General features: G+C 38.5%; 1 non-coding gene across 1 annotated transcript; it reads right to left on the bottom strand.

Annotated features, from left to right (window-relative positions):
- Positions 1-16,013: 16,013 nt before the first annotated feature.
- Positions 16,014-16,120, bottom strand: LOC118021476. Its single transcript, XR_004682198.1, has one exon. It is a non-coding gene; the product is annotated as a U6 spliceosomal RNA (small nuclear RNA).
- Positions 16,121-27,399: the final 11,279 nt, after the last annotated feature.

Genomic DNA, 27,399 nt, shown 5'->3' with positions numbered 1-27,399 from the left:
CAGCAGAGGAAACAGTCAACAAAACTAAAAGACAACCGACAGAATGGGAGAAGATATTTGCAAATGACATATAAATAAAGGGCCAGCATCCAAAATCTATAAAGAACTTATCAAACTCAACACTACAAAAAAACAAATACTCCAGTCAAGAAATGGGCAGAAGACATGAACAGACATTTCTCCAAAGAAGACATACAGATGGCCAACAGAAACCTGAAAAAGTGCTCAACATCACTCGGCATCAGGGAAATACAAATCAAAACCTCAATGAGATACCACCTCACACCAGTCAGAATGGCTAAAATTACCAAGTCAGGAAACAGCAAATGTTGGTGCAGATGCAGAGAAAGGGGAACCCTCTTACACTGTTGGTAGGAATGCAAGCTGGTGCAGCCACTCTGGAAAACAGTATGGACATTCCTCAAGAAGGTAAAAGTGGAACTACCCAATGACCCAGCAATTGCACTACTAGGTACTTACCCTAAAGATACAAATGTAATGATCCAAAGGGGCACCTGCACCCCAATGTTTATAGCAGCAGTGTCCACAATAGCCAAACTATGGAAAGAGCTGAGATGTCCATCAACAGATGAATGGATAAAGAAGATGTGGTATATATACACAATGGAATATTACTCAGCCATCAGAAAGGATGAATACTTACCATTTACGTCACCATGGATGGAACTGGAGGGTATTATGCTGAGCGAAATAAGTCAATCAGAGAAAGAAAATTATCATTGTTTCACTCATATGTGGAATATAAGAACCAGTGCAGAGGATCATAGGGGAAGGGAGGGAAAACTGAATGGGAAGTCATCAGAGAGGGAGAAAAACCATGAGAGACTTAACCACAGGAAACAAACTGAGGGTTGCTAGAGGGGAGGTGGGTGGGGGAATGGGGTAATTGGGTGATGGGCATTAAGGAGGGCACGTGATGTGATGAGCACTGGGTGTTATACCCAACTGATGAATTATTGAGCTCTGCATCTGAGACTAATGATATACTATATGTTGGCTAATTGAATTTAAATAAAATAATAATAAAGCATATCAAATGAACCTCATTAATTATATGAGTTCAGAGTCTATTAATACATTAGCAGCAAATAAAAACAATTACTTGATCCTTTTTAATAAAATTGATTTTCAAGCAGTTAAGAAGGTTCCATTTAACTGGTGAAAATGATACTACACGAGAAAGGCTTGTCAACAAGTAGCTTACTTAAGTATGTTCAATTACTCAATTTAATGACAATTCATTTATTGTAAGCAATTAATAAATAACATACCTTGGACATTCAAAATGGTAGCATATCATGCTGCATGCTCTTAAAAATGTCACTGAATTTATTAATCTTGCACCATAAAGTCATTCAAGTATTTGGATAATAAACAAATGAACTTAGTATGCAGCTCTAACTTCATCTTGGGACTTTTTTTTTTTCATCTATGTTGTTAAAAAAAAAATTACATTTTAGATATATTAGATTTTCTAAATAACTCATAAGATATTAATTTATGAGACTGTCATGTCTAAAATGTAGTGACTTCTTTCTGATCTTAGTGATGTGAGGAGTAGTGGGTCTCAAGATGATCTCTACAAATATTTTCCAAAGAGCTTACTAGAGAATAATCTATGGACAAAATCACCTATGGACAGAATGCTCCATTATCCAAGGTTTCAAAGCTCCTTGCCTAAAAATAACCAAAGGGCAAGATGTTCTGCTCTAACAAGGAAATATAATAACAGTAGCTTCCTCTTTTTATTTTTTTTTATTAGTTAGGTGCAGGGATTCATTCCATTTTCAGGGAGGTAAACATCTCCTTTATTAAAGTTTTCTCTAGTAGAAACCAGTAATAAAAGGAGATAATCTCTATCTCAAATACCATGTCTTTCTTTGGGTAGCATATTTTTCACATCATTCTTTTAGTTTTATTAAAAAATATTGTCCTCATAGCAGAGCCAGCTTTCAAACTTTTAATAGACTATCTTTCTCCAGTTTTACTTCAGAAATTGGGCTTGTCTTATGAAATGGGATGTACATAAATTTAAAAAATGTAATAGTTTTAGTTTCTATCCCATGTGTTCCAATTATTTGAATTGTGTATTTAAATAAAGAGAGCTCCCTATGAGATGTGTGGCCATTTTAGATATGGGCAAATTTGGCAGATTCTTAAACAAATTTTTAGTGAGAAAAATTAAAATCATACTAATGCTAGATATTATCTATCTTACTAAAGAACTAAATTAACTTCAAGAAAAAATCATCATGCAAAATTAATTTATTTCCTAAAATACAAAAACCAAATTCTTTGTCTAGCATAACAAAGTTTTAAAAATAAGCAGGTAGAAACCTAACCTAGGTTTTCAATTTTCAGAAAGCAAACAAGAATGTAGCTATCAATATACCAGGAAAGGGATCTAGGAAAGCCCTGGGGATCCAATTAGTTTAGTACCTCCAACTAGGTTTTTTCCCTATTGGGAGATCTATAAAAACAACAGGTGACATGTTTCTATAAGGACCAATGTGCGTGTATGTATGTGTGTGTTCATGTCAGTGCCTAGAAGGCCAGAAGAGGCCCTGCTCTTGTTGTTTGTGATAATTTCAAAGTTGAAATGTGCAAACCCAGACTGTCAATTTCTGTCACTTACCTTTTTATTGGCCTGTTTCAGCTTCAAGATTGAAAGAAAATGAAAGCTAACTTACTGCTTTCTCTAAAAACACTATTATCGGAATGATTATAAAATAGAACAATCAAGTTCAACCATAGTAGATCAATACACATGTTTTCATTGATTCTCAGTGGGAATGAAAATGTAATTCACTTAAAAATGACAAATGTTTGTAAGAGTTAAAGACAAGTAGAAAAGACATCATTCATAAGTGCAATCTTGTAGCTACATGTCAGGTTTGGTGTAAATAGCTTCAACGCAGAATTACTCCTCTCCCCAGTCTTTGACATTTTGCCTAAAAAATCACTTTCCTTTTGGTAAAAGGTCATTTGATTTCTTATGCTCCAGAGCCCCTTCAGAAAAAATTATTCTTTTGAAAGCTGCTATTGTATTGTTAGGTCCATCAGTTGCAATTCTAAAAAGCCCAAAGTTCTATTTAGGTAGAAAATTAGGTTTATAACTTGTTGGTTGCTCAATTGCCCTTATTTCCAATACAAAGGAGAACATTTTATGTGAGATTTCAATCAGAAGAAAAGAGAGTCAGGAGGTAACTTACCTGTACCTTTCTGTGGCGCTGGGAGCAGCAAGGAGGACAGCATAAGAATATGACAAAATCATTCACTGGAAATGAAATATTGATACACACATAAAGGACCTTATGATATTTACAATTTAGGGGACACATTTTCCTCCTTGTAACTAATGACAATCAAGAAATTAAGTATTTTTTAGGTGGTGCCTGGGTGGCTCAGTCGTTAAGCGTCTGCCTTCGGCTCAGGTCATGATCCAAGGGTCCTGGGATCGAGCCCCACATCGGGCTCCCTGCTCAGCGGAAAGCCTGCTTCTCCCTCTCCCACTGCCCCTGCTTGTGTTCCCTCTCTCTGTCAAATAAATAAATAAAATCTAAAAAAAAAAAGAAATTAAGTATTTTTTAAAAAGAAATTAAGTACTTAAGTCAGTGTTTCATGATTAGAAATAAATTAGTGTGTGTGTGTGTGCACGTGCGTGTGCGCACATGCATGCACATTACATTTATCCCTAAGTTTTTTGTTTTGTTTTTTAAAGACAAAGTAGACATTCAAAGGTTTGACTTTGCTTAATTGGGCTGTAAATCAGAAAACACCCTAAGTAGTACTGGGTGTTATACGCAAACAATGAATCATGGAACACTACATCAAAAACTAATGATGTAATGTGTGGTGATTAACATAATAATAATAATAATAAAGAAAACACCCTAAGTGCTATAAAAAGTATTTAATCCACTCCAAAGACGCAGGCTATTATACTTGCCAAATTGCCAGGGTTCTCTAGAAAGTGGAGCCTGATGCACGAATTTAAGTGCTGATGCTTTACATCAAGTACAAAATAAGGCAGCGATGACAGTAAAAAGAAAAGTGAGGCAAGGAAGGCTACAAATCAATGGGAGGTGAGGCTTTCCATGTTGCTATCACTTCCCCACAAACCAGAGAGAGAGGGCAGCATGATCCACACAGGCAGCCACTTAGGCCATGAGTCTTCTCCAGACCAGATGTAAAGAGAAACTGTGCCTTCAAGTAGTTGAGAGTAGTTGAAGAAAGGAAGTGAAAAAATTTATTTGCCTGCTCCCTCCTGATTTGCTTCCCAATGGTCACCTCTTGGGGCATTAACTCCTCTGTACTTTGGACCTATTATCTGGCAGCCCCTTCCACAGCTGCTCAGAATGCCAGAGCCTACCCAGGTAGTTTGGTGTTTCACCAAGTCCTGAAATTATAGGAAGAGCCAGAAACCCTGCTCTTGTGTCCAGTTGGCTTGGCAGGCCATCCTGGTTGTGCAGTGTGGCCAAGTAGAAGGGCCCAGCTCTCCCAGGGTAAGTGACTAATCAACAGACTGACCCCCCTGTCTTAGGGGACAGAACTGAGTGGACCTTACCTTCTGTCCAAAGAGGAAGTGGCTGAGGTGGGAGAGAAGCTGGAGGTTAGTGTAGGAGGCAGTGCCTCGGAAATGTGAGGAAGAGCATCATGCATCCACGCATGGTAGAGAAAGTCACAGGTTAGACTAGAATACAAAAGCAGGAAACACGCAAGGGAAGATGGCCGAATAAAGGAATCATTTTGTGGCAACAGGATGGGTTTCTTAGACTGACTAGATACCAGATTATATGAAGTCACTCCAATTCTCAGCAGTTTCTGTTTGACATCCTAGAGCCAAAAGTTGCCATGCAGTTCATGGCAGACTGTCAAAGTGTTGGAAAATAAGTCAAAGCCACTGGCATCTATGTTCCAGAAGATAAAGACATTGTGGGATTCACATACCACTGATTCCACTTCAGACTGAAGGCAAACAGGTAATGCTTAATGTATCCAGTCTTTTTCCCCATGATACTATGGACATCAACACAGGCTCTATGAACAATTTTATCTGCAGAACTTACCTGTCATGGCTCATATTAAACAAGACAGAAATGTCAATGAGATCTGAGAGTAAAGTCAGAAGAGAGATGATAAACGATCTTCTAAAACTTGTCTTCCTTTTCCAATCTCCCAGAGAGGATAACTTAAAGAGGTGTTTTATGCAGGGGCACTTTGAGAATCACTGCCTTGGGGCTGATTTCTGCTCCACAACTTTAACACTGAAACAGAAAAGAGTGGTTTCAATGGCAAATTACCGTCTGGATAGAGTTATATTGACCAAGTAGAGGATCTTTTTCAGTCTCTCTCATGTACTTGTGACCAGGGGAATGGGAGGTGGTTTGTCTAAACTCTTGAGATTGATGGACTGTCCATGAAAGAAGAATTCTAGGTCAAAGTGTGTTTCTTAGACCCACTGCAGTCCTTATTTAAAATGCTTACACCTGGGGCCCATCAGAGTTCTGAATCATATTTGTGTGGGGTAAGGACTAAAAATTTTCATTTTAATTAAAAAAGCCATGGTGATTCTGAAATAAAGGTTATTAAACACTGACTTAATGTCATCCTCAAGGAAAAAAATCTACTTGGTGCCCATAAATGCTTTTGAATATTGAAAAAAAAAATCACCTGATACCTCAGGCTTCCTTTCTAATAGTAAAGGTGCTAAGTAAGCTTCAAGCCGAGATTTCCATTACAGACCTAAGGAGACAAGAGTACTCCTGTGCTGTTAATTAACAACCAAGACCTATGATCTCCCCACCAATGAAAGGTTCGTAAGTATCTCTGACTTGATCTCCCAGCACTAATAACTTAATTGGAAACATAAAAGACCATGCTAATGGAACATTAGGAAAAAGTCTTACTCAAGCACTGCTCACTAAGTAGAGCTTTTAAATTGCTCGATGTTCCCTAATCTTAACTATAGTTCTCATTTCTGAAATCCACCCAGTTTATGTGGCTATTGACAGATGTTTGTGGTATCCAAAGTGTCCTTTAACTCAGATCTTTACAAATGTTCTAAGAGTCTCTGATGAAGATGAGATTGTATGCAGGGAGAACACTCACCAAATTTGTACTTTATATTAATTACTACATATTAAAACCAGAGTTTGGCAGAAGCCAAATAACATAATAGGTTCTACATTCCATAGGAGGCACTAGACCATTTACAGAATTCAAAAAGGTGGTTTCTGGAAACTATTCACATGTGGTTTAACCACAAGTTCACTAGAAGGATTTAAACAGATTAAGAGTTACATATTTGAAGAGAATTTGGAGGGAGAGTTCTCTGGCAAGAGCTGTGCTACAAGACCCATCCATCACTTGGCAGGGGTATTGAGAATAATGGGTGAAGACTACTGGGACAGCGTTACAGGTGTCACACCCAGTTTAGAGACACAATGGGCAAGCATCTGCCTCACACTTAAGAAATCTAAAGGGTGACAGAGAAGGCAGCTTGCTGTTTTGACAATCGACTACAAGAGTTGGCACTGGCTCATACATCCAGATTCAGTGCAAAGAATGCATGCTTACTTTCCATGGACCAGATGTGGGGGACATACACAAGAGACCTAGCGTGGGGTCATCTCAAGTCCCACCCAAAAGAATCACATAGTAGTTGACAGTGAAGGTATCAAGAGATTTTAAAGGGGCTGAGAAAGCAGTGAACAACCATCCAAAATAGAGATGCACTTGGCACAACTTAGGTAAGATTTCCTGAATGAACATAACTGGGCTAGGGAATGGTTTCTAAAGTAAAGGGAAGGAATCCATTTTAATTTTCTAATAGTCCCAGAGAGCATGGTGCCAGCTAATAATAGTACGAGTTAGTCAAGAACTCTTCCCCCTTCATTCTTCTCCTCCCTTCCTATACCCTGACTACTAAGTGGACACAAATACAGTTAGCTAGATCAGGGGAAGGAGATGGAGATGATGGAGATGAAAAATGGAAGTGCTAGAGAGCCAACCAGCCACATCTTTTCCTAATTGTAGAATTCCAGCCCGCAGCTAGCTCAAGTTAGGAATAGGTAGAAATCTCAAATTTAAGTTCAGAATTTTGGTTAGTACATGGGAACGGACATTTTAATTATGAACTAGGCACTGTGAACTTAAGGCAACCACAAGTTGAAGAACCACAGACTTGGCCCCTGTTTTCAACAGAGACAAAAGAACTAGCCCTATAGAAGAGATTTAAAAAAAAACAGCAAAGGACAAAAATAAAATTGTTTTATAATTACATCTCAGGAGTCATTTTGGTTCAATGTAATGATTCCTTTTACTCAATGCTTAATTCATTAAATCCACATAACTAAAAAGCAAAACTTGGAAGATTGATTTTTGTGGACATTTAGTTATTAACTGTAAAGTTGATTAATAAAATTCCTTTAAACAATTTAAATGGCAATTAGCATTTCATTGTGACTGATTCTTTTGAATACTTCAAATACCCTAAATAGCAAATAAAACGTACGCAAACATAGTGACTCAACGATTCCATAACTGTTCAATACCTTAGAATCATACTGGCAGCAAAAGTGTTAATACCACGAATGAAACTTTGCTTTAATTCTTACTTTTACATCTTTACAAGGTTCTAATTTTTATACCTTTTTAAGCTTTCTATACCAATGTTTACAACCTTTTCAGAGAATTAAAATTTTTTTCCAGATCTAAATGAAAAGCAATGCCAACTTAGAATACCAGAATCCAGGTTGTTGGCTGGTTTATTTATGTCTGTGGTGTGGCACTTGGTAGTATGGTCCAAGGTAAAGCAAACTTATGTCTCTGCAATAGACCAATTGCCTGTTCATATAAAACTTTCACTCATGGGGCGCCTGGGTAGCTCACTTGGTTAAGCGTCCAACTGGGCTCAGGTCATGATCTCAGGGTTGTGGTGGTGGGCATGGAGCCTGCTTAAGATTCTCTCTCTGCCCCTATATCTGAAAGACTGCTCTCTCGCTCTCTCAGAAAAAAACAAAAACCAAAAAACTTCCACTCATTATATCCTGAGATCCATGTATCCCTGTCTTTAACATAAATTTTAATTTTTGAAAACTTATCTTTCCTTTCTCACAGCTGGAAGTCCTTATGCCAATGCCTTGACATTATGATACATTGAGCTGGTTTGTTTCAATTATGAAAATATGTGTATTCCTTATTAGTATTTTATTAAAATTCATAGGGGTTTATTCATAATGAGTAGAGGCTTCACCTCCTAGGAGATGAGGGATTGAATCTCTACACTTCTCAGAAGAGTTGGATCATTTATAATTTGGGGACATCCTGTTTTATAATGGTCATTGTGTATGTCCGTATGCCATAGTTGTAATCAACTTTAATAACCTTGTGAGTCATTATTATATAAGGCCATTAACTCTGGTAAGTCCTTTAGCATTTAGTATGTCCCCCTCTTCTGGTCATTTCTATATTAAGAAAAAAGTCTACCTCATTGTGTGGAAATCCTTTGTCATACTGGTTCATTCATATATTTTAATTCCTCTTTGTTACACAAGAGTATATGTGCTAGACATATGGAAGCACATGCTAAACAAAGAGAATAAAATGTCATATGTCAATACCTTCCTACTTATTTAAATCAATAAAGATATAAATATCCTATCGGAATAATTCTTTTGTTGTATTAGAAATACCTCTTTGCACGCTTTGTTTTCTCTCTTGAGTATGACTGTGAACGTACGGCTTTTTGCAGGCTTCCCTTGTTCCAATTTAACCATTAGTGTTATTACTCTTATTATTATTTGCTGGCTCTTTTGTCATTGAAGCGCTACCCCTGATGTTTCAAGAGGCAGCTTTGATTTCTGGTTAACAGATTACTATGGATCCATCTCATTTTGTCTTTGTACTAAACTTAGAGGCAACTACCCTCTAGGGAACAGAATTTGTGTGCTAAGGGTGAACATGGGGGTTGGTAATGAATTAGAGTAGTGCTCCTGTTGTTATGGCATTTCTGATAATGATAGAGCTGGAAAATAAGTCTTTTAAGGACATGAATTCACACTGATTTTTCCAACGTAACATATACTGAACCCAACTTCTCTTGTAGACTTGCTTTGATGCTTATAATAAATACGTAATAAATGGAGAAAATGCATTACTTTCACAGTTGGTACCAGAATTCTTCCTCAGGAGAAATCTACCTCTCTTGGGAAAAATGTTTTGATTCTATAGAGTAAAAGGTAGGCGCTTCTCTCTTCCCAATATCCACCATCCGGGTCTAAGGAAAAGCTGACGCCAAAGTTTCAGTGAAGCATGTGGCTATTCGAGGGCGGCTCGGAAGAAGGGATTTGAGTACAGCAGATAAAAGAAGGGGAGGAAAGCCAGGCTTGGTGGTGTTACTGCCTCTCAGAATGATGCACAAAATCACAAACCACTAAATTCTTGGTATGCGTGTGTGGCAATGTGTGCAGGGGCTGTTCACGAAAACTAAAGTAAGGGCTGGGTGCCATTGCAGTTTGAGGGGCTGTGAGACAGACAGAGTATGCAAGAGTGCACAAACGCAGACTTCAAGAGAGCTGCAAATGCAAGTTCTCTATAAATGTGCCAAAAATTTGGAAGACGCCTTGAGGCTTCCATAGCCTAGAATTGGTGAGTTTGACACCAGTTTCATTTAGGTACTGAAAAGTAGGAAAGTCCTCCATCTTTAAAATAGAACACTATTTGCCAAATTTAACAAATAAAAACACAGAACACCCAGTTAAGTGTGAATTTCAGGTAAGTTTAAAAAAAATGTTTTTTAGTGTAAACATGTCCTGTGCAATACTGGGTGCATATTTATGCTATCAGAAAATCTAACAAGAGAGACTGAATCCACCTAATGGAATGGAATGAAAATTGTAAACAGTTTACCAAATGTGATATATATCTCTAAAACTACACATATTACTCAGGGTAATTATATCATTTGTATCCCTTATCATCATAAATACACAAAACCCTTAGTTATGATAAATAGAAAAAACTCCAGCCCATTCATTTTTGTGTCTATTTCTGTTTTGGTCATCCTGATTTTGCTTTGTCTCTTCATCCTTTGCTTTCCATGGGCCCCATGCCAATATGTAACCACTCACGGTTTTTCTAAACCTACTTTCCAAAACGTTCACAATATCTGTGTGTGATTGCTGAAGAGTCAAGTAGAAGGTCTATAAACTACTTCTTCAGCTCCAATTAACTCTTCTTCAATGCACAAAACATATCTTGATCTCAAACCCTCAAAGACACCCATGTAAGTTTTTGTTTGTTTCACCCATGTAAGTTTTATAAAATGATGGTATGATGTTACCCAAAAATGGTCCTTCTTACATCTCCACACTTCATCTAGCTCATCAGAGCCTTTTCAGCCTCAACTGCCTTGCAATGATGCTTTGGGGAAGGTGGGAAGTTCCTTTTGTAGAAATAAAAATGGAATTTGGTAGGAATAAAAAATGTGGGTTGAGGAAATTGTCTGCCTCATCCTGCAGGAATCCTATGGAGCACTGGGAGATATGGAGCCTTACCTGCATTTTCTCAGCATTTTTTCCCCTCTTCCCTGATTTCACACTAGCTGCAGTCACTCCTTCTGCACCCCCAGTGTCCTGCCTTCTCTAGCATTTTTATATCCTGCGACTTTTTGCATGCAGTGATGTAAAGGGAATTCTCAATTTAATTTTGTCATATGATGAATCAGAGACACAAAATTAAGAGTCCATGAGGGATACATATTTCAAGTGAAAGATGCATAACTAAAGATCTTCTGCAAGAAGCCAGTGGTTTATGCAAAATCCTTTCCAAATGAAACAGAGGAAAAAAAATGTAAAAGTTACTAAAAACTTTACAAAAGTGATTGTGTAGCAGTGAAATGGATTTGGGAAAAGTTAAAAAATGGCACTCTCCAAGTCCTGCAGAGAGAAGAGCTGACTAAACTCTGCCCAGCTGTGATAAAGGACTCACAGTGACCCCAAGCCTTCGCAGGGATAAGATAAGAAAGGGAGACAAGGTTTGCTTGGCTTGCCAAGAAGTGGGAGACACTCTTCAAGCCTCTTTTTATCTGTACAGAAGGGATTGGACTAGATCGGTGATCTGCAAGCTGTGCACCAAACCTACCTGGTGTTTCTGTAAAGACACAGAGATGGAGGAGGCAGAGCCGAGCATCAAATTCCTAAATCAGAATAGATCTAATTTTTTTATGTATTGGAATTTGCAGAAAATTTCCATCGAGATTAAGGTTTAGCTTCTGTGTGTTTCCCAGGGTTACCATAGTAAACACAAACTTAATGGCTTAAAACAACAGAAAATTATTCTCTCGGTTCTAGAGGCCTGAAGCATGAAGTCAAGTGGTGGGTAGGGCTGTACTCCCTCCAGCAGCTCTTGGGGAGATTCTGTCTCTTGCCTCTTTCAGCTTCTGGTGGCTCCTGGCATTTCTTGGCTTGTGGCTTCTCAGGCCAGTCTCTGCCTCAGCCCACACAGCCTCCTCTTCTTCGTGCATCTTCTGTCCTTCTCTCCCCTTATAAAAACACTCGTCTTAGATTTCGGGTCCACACTAGTCCAGGAGGATCCCATCCGGAGATCTTAAATTAATTTCATCTGCAATGATGGTTTTTCCAAATAAGGTCACGTTCACATGTTCTGAATGGACATGTCTTTCGGGAGGCAGGCATTCAACTCAATGTTGGTTCTTTTTATCTATATTTTTCAAATATGGAATAACACATGCTTGTTGCAATAAATAAAACATACAAAGACGTATAGAGAAAAAGCTAATTATCTGCTTCCCTCCAAAGTCACCTTTCCAGCATTTCTCTCCAACTCATTCATATTTACTGCCCCTTCTCCCAGTCAATCTGATAACCTATGTTAATAACCCTGCGTTTGTAGTTCTGGGCTTTATTTCAGTCTCATGTAATTTTACATGTGCAGACACAAGCTTGCATATACATGTATATCTGCACTGATAGGGAGTCTCGGATCGATTATAAAAATTGTACATTATGCACACTCCTCTGTATCTTATTTTTCTCACTTAAAAATGCCTTGAGTACAACTGGTACAGTTCTAATTTTTAGTTTGTTTAATGGATGCAGAGTAGCAAAATATTCCACAGTGTGGACAAACCAGTACTTACTGAAAGCCTTCCCCTATTTATGGACATTTAGTATATCTCCACCTTTCAGTATTTTTGCCCATCTGAGAAATCCTGTAATACATAATTTTGTATGTAAAAACTTATAAGCCGATGATTTTATTACTACAGTTGACCCTTGAACAACACAGGCTAAAATTGCACGGGTCCACTTACACACAGATTTTTGCAAGCATATACTGTAAATGTATTTTCTCTTCCATATGATTTTCACATTTTCTTCTCTCTAGCTTACTTTATTGTAAGAATATAGTATACGACACATATAACATACAAAACATGTGTTAATCAACTGTTATTGGTGAGGCTTCCAGTCGACAGTAGGCTATTAGTAATATTTTGGAGGAGTCAAAGTTACACATGAAATTTTTTTTTTTTTTTTTGAGAGAGAGAGAGCTGAGCGATGGGCCTGAAGCAGGGCTCCATCTCAGGACCCCAAGATCATGATCTGAGCTGAAACCAAGAGTCGGACACCTAACCGACTGAGCCACCCAGGCACCTCAATTTTAAGATTTTAAAAGTAATTTCATCCTATTCATATTTTACTTAGGATATCCTTTGAAATTTTGTCTAACATGCTTTCAATTTCTCCTGAAATTACAAGCTTTTTTTTCTCCTTTAGTTTGTTAATTAAGCAAATTATAATGAGATTTTGATATTGAACCACCTTTTAATTTCGGTATAAATTCTAGGTGGCGGGGCGCCTGGGTGGCTCAGGTGGTTAAGCGACTGCCTTCGGCTCAGGTCATGATCCTGGAGTCCCTGGATGAGTCCCGCATCGGGCTCCCTGCTCAACAGGGAGTCTGCTTCTCCCTCTGACCCTCCCCCCTCTCATGTACTCGCTCTCTCTCTCATTCTCTCTCTCTCAAATAAATAAATAAAATCTTTTAAAATAAATAAATAAATAAATAAATTCTAGGTGGCCGAATAAATCTTCTTTTGATACCATGCCAGATTGAAATACCTTTACCAGATTTGGGAATTAAGGTTGTACTGACTTCGAAAGCAATTTGAGGAACTTTTCATCTTTTTCTATTGTGTAAATTGATTAACATGAGAGAAATCTGTTCTTTCGAGATTGTTTAGAACTCAGGAAAATATCTTGTCACAATGTCTCTTTTAAGTGTGGTAAAATATGCATATACAATATAACACAAAATTTATAATTTTAACCATTTTTAAGTGGGCAATTCAGTGGCTCTAAGTACACTGACAATATTGTGCAACCATCACCACTGTCCATTTCCAGAAATTGCCATCATCCCAAACAGAAACTCTGAACCCATTAAACAATAAGCCCACATTCCACCTTTTCTCCAGCTGCGGGTAACTTCTGTTCTACTTTCTGTCTCTTTGTCTATCCTAGGTACCTCATGTAAGGGGAATCACACAACATTTATCTTTTACAGCTGGCTTACTTAACTTAGCATAATGTTTTCAAGGTTCATCCACATTGTAGCAAGTGTCAGAACTTATTCCCTTTAGTTGATCCATTGATCTATTGATGACACTTGGGTTGTTTCCATCTTTTGGCTCTTTTGAAGAATGCTGCTATGAACACTGGTGTACAAGTATCTGTTTTGAGTCCTTGCTTCCAGTTCTTTGGGGTCTAGACCTGGGAGTGAGATTGTTGGATCATATGGCTTATGTTTAATTAATATAAAAACACCAAGCTGCTTTCCACAGTGCCTGCATCATTCTACATTTCCACTAGCAAAGTATAGGCTTCACAATGCCTCTTTTTTTATAGGATCACCTTTCTCACTTCGTTGGTCATAAGCGTTCTGTTCTAGTTCTGTACTTTGTCATCAGTTTTGGTAATGTTGACTTTGCTGAGAAATCAGTTTTTGGGGGGAAATTTTCAAGTATGTCTCATTCTCTTTCCCTTTTACTGTACCACTTATCAAAGGGATTTACAACTAAATTTTCTTTTTCCTAGGCTCCATGGGTTTTGATATTCATCCTTTTTTACTGTTCTCAGATAGTCTAATTTCAGTTTTCATGTGGTTTTGATCCATGAGCTAACCAGGAATGCATTCATATTTTCCAAGTAGTTACTATTTGGGCATTAAAGAGAAAAAGGAGGCTCATCATTCCATTATTTCTAATTTTTAAAAATATGGTCAAAGAGAGTAGGCTGTAAATATTATGCTTTTTAAAAAGATTTATTTGAGAGAGGGGGGGAGGGGCAGGCAGAGAGGGTGAGAGAGAATCTTAAGCAAGATTTATTTATTTATTTGAGAGAGAGTGGGGGGAGGGGCAGGCAGAGAGGGTGAGAGAGAATCTTAAGCAGACTCTGCGCTGAGCACGCAAAGATCTCACAACCCCGGGGTCATGACCTGAGCCAAAATCAAGAGTCAGGTGCTCAAATGACTAAGCCACCCAGGCGCCCCACAGTTTGCTTTTAAAATTTTATCAAGATTTGTTTTATGGTCGACGTGGTGAAAAGAAGGGCCATATGCACCCCAATGTTCACAGCAGCAATGTCCACAATAGCCAAACTGTGGAAAGAGCCAAGATGCCTTTCAACAGATGAATGGATAAAGAAGATGTGGTCCATATATACAATGGAATATTACTCAGCCATCAGAAAGGATGAATACCCAACTTTTACATCAACATGGATGGGACTGGAGGAGATTATGCTAAGTGAAATAAGCCAAGCAGAGAAAGTCAATTATCATATGGTTTCACTTATTTGTGGAACATAAGGAATAACATGGAGGACATTAGGAGAAGAAAGGGAAAAATGGGGAGGGGGAATTGGAGGGAGAGATGAACCATGAGAGACTATGGACTCTGAGAAACAAACAGGGTTTTAGAGGGGAGGGGGGAGGGGAGATTGGTTAGTCCGGTGATGGGTATTAAGGAGGGCACGTACTGCATGGAGCACTGGGTGTTATATGAAAACAATGCATCGTGGATCACCACATCAAAAACCAATGATGTATTGTATGGTGACTAACATAACATAATAAAATTTAAAAAAAAAAAGATTTGTTTTGTGGTCAATTACATAATCCATTTTTTTAAAGATTCCATGGACATAGAAAATAATTTATATTCTATATTCAAAGGATATGTTTCTGAATATTTTTTGTTTTGATATCTCTACATAAGAAAATGTGTTGACATCACTGTTCAATTCCCCTATATATTATTCTAAAAATGGGTATTAAAGTCTCCCATTATAAGTGTAGTTTTGTAATTTATCCTTACGTATCAAATAGGTACTGCTTTCTATATTTAGTTATTATGTGATCTTGGGTACTTTTGTTTGGTGTTTCAGAACCTTCATAAATTGTTCATTTAGTCACTTTATTACTACAAAATGACCCTCTGTCTAGCTTAATTAATACTTTTAACTCTACATACCTCTTTTTCTACTATTAACATTGATCCTGCTATCGCCATACCTGCTTTTTTTTTTCTTTCTTTTTTTCTATTTTTGCAATTTCCTAGTATCTCTTTACTCAACCTTATATTATAATCCTTTCTTCAGGTCCTATGACCTTGGTTCTCAGGTGCTCTGCTCACCCAGAGTGGAGAAGGTTCCCACCAGCACTGTCCATCAGAATTAAACCTTCGCCTGTGGTCTTATTTTGAAACCCCAGGGTAGGCACATCTTTCTTCCTCTAACAGATGATAAACTCTGTTAGATAAGAAGGCATGTGACTGAGAATCATGCCTCCTTTAGGCCACAGTAATTCCAGAATCCTCTCATCCTCCATCACTTTACTCCTTGGTAATTTTCTTTTTGCTCTCTGCTCTTTAATTCCCTTACCTAAATGAAGGGGGAGGAATGTCTTTACAGAGAGTTAAGAGACTTGTGTTTTTACGTGTCATCCTTGCGCAGGGGCCATGCTACTCTTCTCTGTTTCATACCAATTTTAGTATATGTGCTGCCGAAGTGAGCACAGGAGACTTGTGTTTAATAAAACTCTGCCAATAGTTGTGTGACCTTAAGCAAGTCAGTAACTTCTCTGGAATTATGTGCTCAGTTGTAAAATGTCCAAATTGACAAGATGACCTCTAGGGTCCTTTCTAGCCCCACAGTTCAGTTTCTACCATTCTAGAGAGGAAAAGTCCAGAAGGGAGCGGGAGGATGTGAAGGTAGCACAGGGAAGTACCTAAGGGCAATTGCAAATTTGCAGGGCTGAGGACAAAGAATCAGGGTTTCTTTTGTTGTTGTTTTTTTTAATTATATAACAAAATATTATATGCAAAGCTACTATATGGCATCACTAACTTTTAAAATAATGGGTGTGAATTAGGTTATATGTTTTAAAGTTAATTCTATGGTTCATTTAGATATCTATTAATGTAAATTGAATACCTTAAAATTACATATTGGCCTCCATAATTTTCTAATTCAACCCTTAAGTGATGAACAATCATGTATTTGATATGCACCTACGTATGAGAGAGGGAATTATTTTGTGGGTATTTATTTCAAGTCACGGTACACTTCTTATCAACCATTGCAGCTAAAATCAGAATCAAATTCCATAGTATAATAATCCACCTCTCCAAAGTTTAATGGAGAGAGCAGGTTAAATTGTGCAGCATAAGTTTTCACATCTACTCACAAAAATTCAGCATTTCTCTTCTTTATCTGAAGGAAGGAGAGTGTGGCAGAAATAATCCCTTAGATTTCTGGTAAATCTTAATGCTTAATTGACTGTCCCAAAGCCTCTCTACAGTCCAATAATGAGAATTCTAGGAAACAAGTCACATTCTAATGGTTCACTCCAAGTACATTGTTTCTTACATGGTCTGAATATTTGTAGAATCCAAAGTCAAAGCTGAGATTTTGCTTCTCCTGAACATAAGGAAACCAGACACAGGCCTCCATTCTCAACACTGTGATCTTTAACGTGTTTAAATCAATAGATTTATTGAGTACCTATTATGAGCATTAGTTTGCATTAACATGTGAGATAATAAAGCAGAATAAATATAAAAACATGGAAGATCTGATATTTACTCTTCAGGAATTTACAACCTGATTCAGGAAATACTTTTAAAAATGCTGTACAGGGGCGCCTGGGTGGCTCAGCCATTAAGCATCTGTCTTCGGCTCAGGTCATGATCTCAGGGTCCTGGGATCGAGCCCCACATCGGGCTCCCTGCTCGGTGGGAAGCCTGCTTCTCCCTCTCCCACTCCCCCTGCTTGTGTTCCCTCTCTCGCTGTGTCTCTCTCTGCCAAATAAATAAATAAAATCTTTAAAAAAATAAAAATAAAAATGCTGTACAAAATGACATGAAAAATAGCTGCAAGACAAACTCAGACAATCAAAATGTCATTTGGTCGGCTGAATAATGGCTACCCAAAGACATCACATCCTCATCCCTTAAATCTGTGACGCTGTTACCTTACCCAGGAACACAGACTTCACAGATGTGATTAAGAATCTTGAGACAAGAGATTTTCCTGGATTGTATGAATAGGCAGATTAGAATCCCAAAGGTCCTTATGAGAGGGAGACAACATGGTCAAGGACAGTAGCAGGAGATGTATGAAGAAAGCAAACAGTTTGAATGATGCACAGAAAGGACCACAAGCAGGCGGCCTCTGCAAGCCAAAAGAGGCAAAGAAGTGGTTCTTCCCTCACAGCCTTCCAGGGGAATCAGCGTTCTCGATACCTTGACTTTAGCCCATCAAGACTGATTATGGACTTCTGACTTCCACAACTATAAGAGAATAAATCTGTATTGCTTCAGCCACTAAGTGTGTGGTAATTCGTCACACCAGCAATAGTTATGGTATGAATCGAAGAGATGAAGGGGGAAGGTAATACCAAATTAAATAATGAAATAATGAATTTTTGATGACAATGATAACATTGTGTTAGATGGGAACATCTTCTCCTGGTCTTGATTTCTGTGAGGAAGACTTTTCTCTATCACACCCCTTCTCTCTCTTGACCCTTTATTCACTCAGACCCTGACAATATAGAATCATGTCTCTGGTGAATTTGGAAAGACTATCTGTGCATGCTCAGCCCCGTTCTGCTTGAAAAAAAGCTTCTTATAGGGACGAACATGTTCTGCTCTTCTTCCTTTTCCCATGGGAGGGCTGGTCCAGGTGGTGCTGCTATAACAGGTAAGGTGAGTCTGCCTAATTTGGGGCATAACCTACACTCAGCAGGCCAATTTGTCTGTCAGACTAAACTGCATTCTCCAACCTTTCTCTATCATTAATAAGGAGGTATTTTGCCCATGTCTTTATTTTTTCTAAAATTCTCAAATTATTCAGAACCCTGGGTGGGAAAGAGAAGTGCAATTTTTTTAGTGAAGTGGAGTCGGTCTTAAATTCTCAAATGTAAATATTTATAGAGTACATACCATGCACCAGGTACTGTAGAAAGCATTTTGCATATGATTTGTCATTTCAGTCTCACAAAGACTTTATGAGACAAGTATCTAACATTACCTGCATTTTATAGCTAATAAAACTAAAGCACAGAGAAGTTAAGTCACTTGCCCAAGGTCTCACAACTTGGAAATGACAAAGTTGTGATTCACGTCCAGGCCTTTCTTACCTCAAAGCCCAGGCTTCTGAACACACTGCACATTGCCCTTCCTCCTGGGGGCCATGATGTTGAAACTGAATACTAATGATAACTCCTAAAGAAAGCTCTGTCTTCTTGATATAAATCTAGGTTTGACTCCTTTCCTTTTTTTTTTTTAGATTTTATTTATTTGACAGGGAGAGAGCACAAGCAGGGGGAGCAGCAGAGAGAGAGGGAGAAGCAGGCTCCCCGCTGATCAGGGAGCCTGATGCGGGACTCGATCCCAGGACTCTGGGATCATGACCTGAACTGAAGGCAGTCATTTAACCCAAGTGCCCCAGTTTGACTCCTTTCTAAGAAAGTTGCTAGATATAAAGCTTAAAAAAAAAAAGAGAGAGAGAGAGAGAGACACCAGAGATCACAGCACTCTTGCTCTGTATACTCCTTTAAATGCTGTTAATTGTCTGGGTCACTTAGAACTTGAACACAGCTTAGATTTGATTACAAAAACAAAACCTCTTTGAAAAAATTTCACCATTTAAAATACGGCCACCCAGAGACCCTTTAATCTTCCCTGGCACGGAACTATCCCTGGTCAATCAGAAGCTGCCTAAGGGGTAATCTCAAAAATGGACGCCTACGGCTGAAAATTATCAGACTTTCATTTCATTTGACCAGTTTTATTTCACTTTTGATTCCATTTCCTTCCCCTTCTCTTACCCTGTAGGCAGTGGACCACATATTTCTCACTTCACAGAGGATTTAATAGGTAGTCACAACTCTACAGCTGGACATCCCACAAAGCAATATTCTCCATGATAAATTTTAGCCATTTTTGACCCTCAGCTTTCCTTTGAGAGCCATATCAACCATATTGATAAGACCTCATATTACCATCTCAGGAGTATAACAAGGTTAAGACGATTGCTGTCTCAGCAAGATGCTGAGCTTTTGATTCATGCTTTTCTAACAACAAGGCTGGATTACTACAATTTGTTACTGGCATCCCTCCCAGAAGGCTCACTGCTTTGACTTGACTTTGCAGAGGATTCAGCAGTCTGGGTGTTCAACAACTAATAGACAAATGCCTCCACATACCATATCGGTACCACAAACATTAGGCTGAAATACAGAATTGGTTTGAAAAATTATAAGGACAAGTCCTTGCTTTTAACCCTATGAAACACAGTGAACTTTTCCTTCCAGAAACAAGGCTTTCATAAATACCCCTGGCGTAGAACCGACTGTGGCTCAAGAGGTCTAAGCTACTTGGTAAGAATGTGACACTTCCCTTGACTTAAGGCTCCGATCGGAAATCTGGGGAAAATTTCTCTTTTGAAGAGCCTACTGTGCTTGCAGCCAATTCCCACTTGCCAGCACACTTAGCTATATTTTATCAAAAAGGAAAGAAAGAGTAATACTTATAATATAATAATATTCTATATCTGCATTAACACCTTAGAGAAACTCAAAGCACACAATGTCCCAGTGTCTAAAGTCTCAGTAAGAAGTATTTTTTATTGGGCGCCTGGGTGGCTCAGATGGTTAAGCGTCTGCCTTCGGCTCAGGTCATGATCCTAGGGTCCTGGGATCGAGTCCCGCATCGGGCTCCCTGCTCAGCGGGGAGCCTGCTTCTCCCTCTGCCTCTCTCTCTCTCTCTCTGTCTCTCATGAATAAATAAATAAAATTAAAAAAAAAAAAGAAGAAGTATTTTTTATTGACTCTTATAGTATCTGGATCAAGTATCTTCCATCCAGCAGACCAGAACTTATCAAAGAATGCTCCTGGAACCACCCACCTCAAGATCACCCAGAGTTTTCATTAAAAACACTGATTCAGGGTTCTATTCCTAGAATCATAATCTCTGGGATTAGGGCTAAGAATCAGCATTTTTTAACCAAGCTTCCCTGGTGATCCTAATAGACACTAAAATTCAAGGACCTGGGTATACTAGCCACTGCATCTTACAGAGCTACACTGTAATGTAACTCCCAGAGCTCTGCGAGTGAACACTCACAAAGCGTCCTTCAGATCCCAGCATGCTGGCTCTGGTAGGTAGCCACTGTTTCTACCAATGATGTGTGAAGAAATGAGCCCCTGATCATTCCACATGGGAATTCACAAAGGCCAAGGGGATACCCTTCTCTGCTCTTGTGATCTGCTCAGCATTCCTGACAGAGGTAGACAAGCCATGAGTAGAGTTGTGAGACTGAACAAAACAGACAAAAAATGAAAAGAGAACACCCAGTGAAATTTGAATTTCAAGTAAATAATTTTTTTTAATTTTATTTATTTATTTGACAGAGAGAGACACAGCGAGAGAGGGAACGCAAGCAGGGGCAGTGGGAGAGGGAGAAGCAGGCTTCCCGCGGAGCAGGGAGCCCAATGCGGGGCTCGATCCCAGGACCCTGAGATCATGACCCGAGCCGAAGACAGACGCTTAATGACTGAGCCACCCAGGCACCCCCAAGTAAATAATTTTTAATGTAAGTATGTCTTGGAAATATTTGGCGATGTTAGCCTCAGACTATATAGTCCTACACTGACCCGAGGTCTTCTCTTGGCTGGTGTCCCCTCCCAGCCACAGAAGGATTAAAGGTCAGATCTTGACAGAGAAGCCAGAGGGTCTACCCCGTTCCTCCAGGAGAGCTGTGGGTTTTACTCTTGAGGAGAACGGTGAGCTTTTCCTCGTAGGCTCATCGCCACTGCCTAGACAGGGCGCTATCCAAGGGAGGGGCTTTTGCTTCTCTGATCCTCTGATATCTCGTCTATTTTAAAAAAGGCAAAAATGTTCCCTCATAAGGGCTGTTATGCTGATTAAGTGAAGTAACGTGTATAAAGCTTAACAACAGTATTTATTTCCTCACCTTTGCTCTCTTCAGAGCTGTATCACTTCACTCTCAATATTAATGCAGTCTCATCCCCACCAACTCACTTACACACATGCACACACATGCACAAATAAGTGTTGCTTGTGCTCACCCTTGCACTGACCCATCCACATGAGCATGCACACATATACTTTTTGGAGTTCCACTTATGCTCCAGGCAGGAGCTTGGTATGTTAGCAGAGAGGTCCAGAGAGAGAGGTTTCTGAAGCCACGCATTCAAATTCCATCTCTGTCATTTATGATTTTTGTGTGACTTTGGCTATTCCTTCAACCTCTTCATACCTGAAATTCCTCATTTGTAAAATGGGAATAATAATGCTGACTTCATAAGGTTGTTGTAAAGATTAAGTACATTCCTACAAGCAACCACTTAGAATAGTGCCCGCACACGATGATCTTCAGTAAGCATCAGCTATTAGCTCTTGTTATTTTTATCACTATCACCATCATCATCATCATCTCCATGCAACCCAGATGTGTTCTTGACACTCAGGAACCTCACAGGACCAAGAATGACTTCCCCAAGTAATCTCTCTCACTTAGGACTGGAACGACCTCCAAATGCCCATATTTTATTCTCACTAGGACCTAGAAAAATAGTTGGATCATACCTGACTAAACTGATTTCCATCCTCTCACAATTTCCAAAACATATTTGCTATTGAGATGCTCTTTTAATTGACCTAAATAACAACAAATACAGGAATAGCTCAGAGTTCTTGTGATTCTGCATTTATTTTGGCAACTAGTTGTTTGGTTGAAAAAGCTTGTTCTTAGAAATTGTCAAAACATCAAAATATGTAGCCATTATATTTTAAATGTTTCATATAAACATACAGGATCAAAACGTGTCCATTCTTGGGAAAAATGTGATTACTGTTGTCACTACTAATTTAAACTTTTGTAAAGAATATGCCTGGTTCTTCCTCATTGACCATCACTATCTCACCTAATGCCTTTTACCCAGCAGATAACTTAACACTCACATACATGGAGTACTAACATGAAAGATCTTTATATACTGATCCATCTATTTTATAAATATTCACTGACTGCCTCCATGTGCAAAGTGCTGTAGATATAGCGGTGAACAAAGCATACAAATAATCCTGTTCTCATGGAGCCTACATTCTACATGGAGAATGGGCACCAACAAAAGGGAAAATACATAGGATATCATTTGGTGATAAATTCTGTGATGCTAAATAAAGCAAGGATTTGGCTCAGGAAGGGTAATGAATGCCATACTTTTGCTTAGAGTTGTCTGGGAAGACCCCACTGATATTTGCACAGACACTCAGGAGAGGTGATGAAATGAGTCCTGCAGATACCTCGGCAGCCAGGGCAGCAATGCAAAGACTTTGAGACAGGACAGTGCCTGACACACTTGGTTAAGGGAAAAGAGATCTGTGTGGCTGGAGTGAAGACAACAGATGGAGTAGTAAATGGGGTCAGAGAGGATCTGGTGCATAAGGGCACGGTGAGCAATCATATGGACTTTTGCATTTCCCAGGCCAAAATGAAACAATATTGGAGGGTTTTGAGCAAAGGAGTAACAAGACTGGCTTATCTTTGAGAAGGTTCCTACTCGCTGCTGTGCTGGGAATGACAGTTGTGAGGAAAGTATAGTAAAAGGAGACCTATTTGGTGTCATTGCAGTAATCCAGGTGAGAGAAGATGGTGGCCAGACTAGGATGATAGCAATGAGGGGGTGAAGAGTAGATTGATTCTGGATATATTTTGAAGGTACAAAATAACATGGTTTATGCCATCTAAAATCTAAGCACACAATTAGAGTCATAACCCCAAACAAATGGAAGTGTAGTAGAACATTCCTTAAAATACTAAATTTTGAATCAGCAATGATGTCCCAAGGTATGAAGTTGAGAAGCTACCCTGGGAGTAATGTGAAGAGAGATCAGAAAGATAGGAAAGAATATGGGGAAACAGCCATCGTGCATTTCTGAGGAGTTAGATGAAGGATGTAGATAAGGAAGATTGTTAAATACATTACTCGCTTTTACTTTTCTCAAATGAAGCTTGAACAATAGCAGTATAGCTTTAAGTACCTTGTGAGAAAAAAATACTAGTGGATGCATACTATCTCAAGCTGTATTTACACAAGTAAAATGGTGTCTTTTCCCTCAGTAAAGGTCAAGGGCTTTCTAGGATGGAGTACCCCATTCTAGATGAGTATTGTAAGTCAGCAGACCAAGTATGCTTCCTGACCAACATCATCGGGGGACAACCACCATTCTGCTTCATGCTTTCTGCATCCTCTGACTATAAGAAATCTGAATTATCTATGAATTGAGCTTTATCTGCTAACACTCTGATTCAAATATAATATCTTTCTCAAGAATCAAAGAAGAACAAACATGGACAGGAAATGGCTCTACAAGTGAAAGGAAAATGGGCCAGAAGAACCCAAACAGGCCCTGAGAACACAGATGATAGACAGCAAAGATTAGATTCAGAGACTTTTAAGTTTCCTCAAAAGAGACTTTCTCTAGGTCAAACATCATAAAAAGTTCAGAGAAAAATAAAAATACTTAAAGGCTTGGAAACTGAATTTTTAAGCACTGTAAGAATTCTAGAAAATGAAACCTGAAGAAAAGGTAAAAAATATTGGACATAAATTGGCTTTTTAAATAAGCATATCAAAATTAGGATTTACTACTAAACCCTGTCCACTGAGAATGTATCAGACAAAAGTTGCAACCCAATTAGACATTTCCTTGCCTGAGTTAAACTCTCTGTGACCCAGAGTGATAATTTCAAAAGTCTCTGCCAGCAATATCAGTAATTATGGACAAATTCATTTAATCATTATGAATTATTATTCATAAATAATGGAAGTTTTACATGGTACCATAATGGTGGCTAGCCTATTGCTTTCTGAAGAACTGCTCTCTAAACTAGTCTGATGTGGGGTTTTTTTCTTTTTTTGGGGGGGGGGAAGGGAATTCACTGACAGCCAATCAAAACTCATATGAAAAAATTAAATTCAAAAGTGGAAAAAGTTTTTTGCCCAAAGCAGGTATTAAAAGCCATCAGTTCAGGGGTTCCTGGGTGGCTCAGTCGGTTAAGCGTCTGCCTTCGGCTCAGGTCATGATCCCAGGGTCCTTGGATCGAGCCCTGAGTCTGGCTCCCTGCTCGGTGGGGAGTCTGCTTCTCCCTCTGCCTGCCGCTCCCCCTGCTTGCGCTCTCTCGCTCTCTCTCTGTGTCAAATAAATAAATATCTTAAAAAAAAAAATCAGTTCAAATCATTAAAAAAAAAACAGCAAAACTGATTTGTCTTAAATGCTTATTTATATTAACATGAATAAAAAGTTGTCCTATAGGGAAGGCCACACCTGCCAGGGGACCCACCTATGGAAACAGATTGTTTCTCTATAAAAATTCACTTGTGAGAAAGATTGACATATCTCTTGAAAATGTGTGCAGTTAATCATATTTTGCTATCTTCTGCTAAGTATATTCCTATTATGGTGCCTGGGACTGGGAAATGTTACAGTACATGCTTAACTTATAACACTATTAGTATGCTCATATGCCCTTATAAATATTCATTCTATTAATATGTTTCTATTCTTTGTACCATAAACATATTTATGGGCAAAGGTGTTATGAATTCGCTTGATGATGTATACAACAGGGTCACTTAACACAATTTCAGTTACAAGGCAAAAACCTGAGAGTACATAAAGTCATTGTAATAATAGTAATTACAATTATTGAGCCCCTAGATGTGTCATGCATTTTACATATATTATTCTTAACCTCACAACAACCTTGCTGATATGCATCATTATCCTCATTTTTTATATATGAAATCCTATTCACATAAATTTAATTTCTTGAAGGAAACAGAGCCAGGAAGTGATAATGTTGATATGTGAAACCATATAAATCTGAATTCAAAACTGCTGGGCCTTCTACTATACCACATCATGTTTTTAGTAGCATTTATTCAGTTAACTTGTTTAAATTTGCATTTAAATCATTCTTGTTTCATTGACATTTCAGAATACTGGAGACTGAAAAATTAGTTTTGTTAAAAATGCTATTTTGATTTATTCTTGCAAAATCAATATGTATGGGCAAAATTTTAAAAAAAAATTTTTTTAAGATTTTATTTATTTGCGAGAGAGAGAATGAAAGACAGAGAGCATGAGAGGGAGAAGGGTCAGAGGGAGAAGCAGACTCCCTGCTGAGCAGGGAGCCTGATGCGGGACTCGATCCCGGGACTCCAGGATCATGACCTGAGCCGAAGGCAGTCACTTAACCAACTGAGCCACTCAGGTGCCCTGGGCAACATTTTAAAATGATACTTGGGACTTTCACTTTTTTAGTGTTCTATAAATACCATTTTTAGAAGCTGAAAAGATTTTAATATATGGGCTCTATCAATGGTGAATTCTGTTCTACAAAATAAATGAACTCATTTTGCAGTGAGACCTGGAAAACTGAAAATTAAGAGCATCAGCTCCAACTAAAAACCATGGTTTGGTAGGCTTTCAGAGAAGATTGCTCAGGTAGCCAAAGCAGGAAGATCACTTACACGAGACAGACCCTGGAGGACAACAGTCACTCAAAACTCTGACCTCCTAGTGTCACATAAGGACATTCCTAGAGTCATTTTAAGTCCATGAAAATACCAAAATGAACTTAAAATTAATAAAAACAAAAAACCATGTTTATTCCCTGTTTTAGAAGGGAAAACATTTTTCAAACAAAAATATTTCTGAGGATTAGAATGTAAATTTCCCTCCCTCTGAAAACAAATAAAACAAAACAAACGATAAATTCAAAGAGACTTGGGACACCTGGGTGGCTCAGTCAGTTCAGTGTCTGCCTTCAGCTCAGGTCCTGATCCCAGGGTCCTGGGATCAAGTCCCACACCGGGCTCCTTGCTTAGTGGAGAGCCTGCTTCTCCCTCTCCTTTTGCTGCTCCCCTCAGTCGTGCTCTCTCTCTTTCTCTCTCTCTCTCTGACAGACGAATAAATAAAAATCTTTAAAAACAAATTCGAAGAGGCTAGTTACTTCTAAATTACTTAGATTAAATCAAGCCATATAGACTCCATACTGAGGATACTTGGTGGCCCAAACCCAAGGATTATCTATCAGACTACCATTGTGTTGATTCAGTCCCTTTTCTGTAATGAATAGAGTAAGAAATTCAGTGAGTGAGCTAAACTGTTGAGGAATCAAAAGATTCTCCACGCATGTTACTACCATTTTGCTAAGGTGCTCACTCATATCCTCTCCAACTGCTCAGGGACTCATGACCTGGCCACTAGGAATAGTATCAGTTGCTCTGAGAAAGAAAAAGGCAGGGCTTGTCTTGGCTTGGTAGTTCCTGAAAACTCTAATTTCAGTGGTGATCAGGATGTGATAAAAAAAAAATGAGTATTTTTCATCATTTCCTGAGCTATTATATTTATATTCAACATCTTAAGTTGATTTTAAACAAAACAAAAAAACAGCACTAAAGAAAAATATGACTGCAGAGACACTTCTATTGAAAAAGAACACTTTCATTTCATGGTTGATTTTTTTTTCTGCCACAGAGTAGACAATCAAGTGCGTGACAATGCTTTTGTATTTTCCTCTCCTGCAACAAGCACAGAACATATATATTTAGATGCTTTATAAATCACACTTGTGAATATTCACCAACCACAAAATCAAAACCCATAAAGGCTACATCTGATCAGAATATTTTGGTTGCAATGATATCTTCTACAGAAAGAAAATTTGACTTTAAACTAGCTCCTGAAAAAATATT

The sequence above is a fragment of the Mirounga leonina genome, unplaced genomic scaffold (assembly GCF_011800145.1).
Source record: "Mirounga leonina isolate KUSES-001 unplaced genomic scaffold, KU_Mleo_1.0 Mir_174, whole genome shotgun sequence".
In the NCBI taxonomy this organism is placed as follows: domain Eukaryota; kingdom Metazoa; phylum Chordata; class Mammalia; order Carnivora; family Phocidae; genus Mirounga; species Mirounga leonina.
This window is presented reverse-complemented; position numbering and strand designations above follow the sequence as displayed.